We start from the raw sequence: 2107 nt of genomic DNA, 5'->3' as shown, positions 1-2107 counted from the left end.
GACTGAAGCATTAAACACCTTACTTAAAATATCCAAAAACCTCTTTTGATGATATCATGCCTTATATATGCTGAATGAGGAGATTTGCTTCTCTCTTTATAAATAAACAAGTGTCGCCTCCCGGCTGGGGAAGGCACATTTCGGCTGCTTTCAGATGAGCTGTGAGAGATTATCAAAGGGTCCGAGGGTCCTGTAGCCCCCCACACCAGAATATCCACCCCCCGGGGTTTTCCTCAGCCTGTGCTCGGTATACGGAGAGCTTTGGCCCGGGTCCGAGGGAGCTTGCATCCCATGGATGAACAATAACCCTCTGAGCTCTGGAACTGGGAAGAGCGAATAACTAATGAGTTGTTTTTGGGTTTGAAATGCGGCTTAGATCTGCAGGTATTAACCGAGGCAGGGGCTGTGAGACATTGCATAGTGTTCAGGTTTAATCACGGCAATATCCGCAGTCAGGAGCTAAAAAGGACGAAGAGCTGAAAAAACACAAGAAAAAAGCTAAGAAATGTCAGCAATTGTGGTAAACTCTTTAATGTGTTTCCTGCTCATTTCGTGGTGCGGCGCTCACAGAGGGAGCCCGGATTCAGAAGGTAAATCTTTCATTCAAAATCTTTAAAATAATGACATGCAGCGAATTAAACTGTGTGTCGGGGGATGGGGGTGGGTGCAGATTATTTGTTTTATTCCCCATTCATTCACCGACAGCGTTGTTTTGTAGAATTGTTACTTTGGGTCAGTGGAAACTTCAATAACTGAACTTTAATCATTCAAGGATTTTAAATCATTGATGACGTTTTCTCCCCGATCTGACTTTACACACTCTGCATTTAGGAGACTGATTTAAAATGTTCAGTGCTCATGCGACAAGGAACCTGGGGCGACTTTTGTTCAATTTATTTCACAGCAAAAATAGTCTCCAAAATAATGTTTTTGCCCGGGCTCGATCCGGGGACATTTCGCATGTGAAGCGAACGTGATAACCGCTACACTACATAAACGCTGCGGTTCAGTTAATCTCAGGAATATAACCAGAGCTTTAACCTACACAGCTGGCCGATACTTCAGGAGGTTGTTTTACGAGATTAGAATGACGCTGCTATATTTAGGATGGTTGTGAGTGTGGCAGGAATTGATTTCGTGTTTCCCAGACTTTACACATAGGAATAGGAGATGGCCATTTAGCAGCGCGTGGTTAGGATCTGGAATGCACGGCTTGAAAGGGCGGTGGAGGAAGACTCAACCTTATCTTTCAGACGGCAGTTGTATAAGTTTCTGAAGGAAAAACAATTGCAGGGCTACGGGGGAAGGGCGGGGGAGTGGGACTCTCTGAGAGTCGGCACGGGCTCGATGGGCCGAATGGCCTTCCGTGCTGTAACCATTCCATGATTCGATAAGTTAGTGGCACATTTCATAGTGTGGGTGGGAGCACAACATTGCAAAGGGACATGGATTGAGTCGGGAAAACTAGAGGCATCTGATTCAGGAGATTCGCGGGGTGCGGAAATTCAGGAGTTTATTGACTTTGAAAGGATCATTTTTGCTTTGTGCTGTTTCGGACATTGAAATATTTGTGAAAGGAATTTTTTGCAGAAAGGGCTGCAGCATTTAACCTTCTGCCTTAACACTTCTTTCAGGATGTCAGCTCACATTTCGTTTCGATGTTATTCTTCCAGAATTGCTATTTTCTTTGGTGTTTCACAATAACCGGACCCTTGCTCTAAAGTCAGTCTCACTGTTTCCCCAGTCTCCTGTTGATGTTATCAGCAATGAACATTTTGACCCAGACCCCGAACGCACAGTGTGTAAAATGGTTTATGGTTTCAGATTTCACTTGCAGAGCACAGAAGAAATGATTCAATTATGGAGTTCCTTCAGTTAGCATTTCTTTAATTGTGCAAAAGAAGATTGTGGGTTAATTCATGATGATTTTCCTTGAAAGCAACATAAAATTAAAAGAAATGCAATCGCCCAACATGGGGCTCAAACCCAGGACCTTGTAACGAAAAGTCTCATGTTCCACCGACTGAGCACGCCGGGCTTCTGGCTAACGCTAGATTTTATCGCTCATTGCAGCCAGGCGCCTGTTGGCCACCCGCAGCCTGGATAC

At 44.6% G+C, this 2107-nt stretch overlaps 1 non-coding gene across 1 annotated transcript; it reads right to left on the bottom strand.

Annotated features, from left to right (window-relative positions):
- Positions 1-925: 925 nt before the first annotated feature.
- Positions 926-998, bottom strand: trnav-cac (transfer RNA valine (anticodon CAC)). Its single transcript has one exon. It is a non-coding gene; the product is annotated as a tRNA-Val (tRNA).
- Positions 999-2107: the final 1109 nt, after the last annotated feature.

Source organism: Pristiophorus japonicus, unplaced genomic scaffold (genome assembly GCF_044704955.1).
Source record: "Pristiophorus japonicus isolate sPriJap1 unplaced genomic scaffold, sPriJap1.hap1 HAP1_SCAFFOLD_70, whole genome shotgun sequence".
Classification (NCBI taxonomy): domain Eukaryota; kingdom Metazoa; phylum Chordata; class Chondrichthyes; family Pristiophoridae; genus Pristiophorus; species Pristiophorus japonicus.
This window is presented reverse-complemented; position numbering and strand designations above follow the sequence as displayed.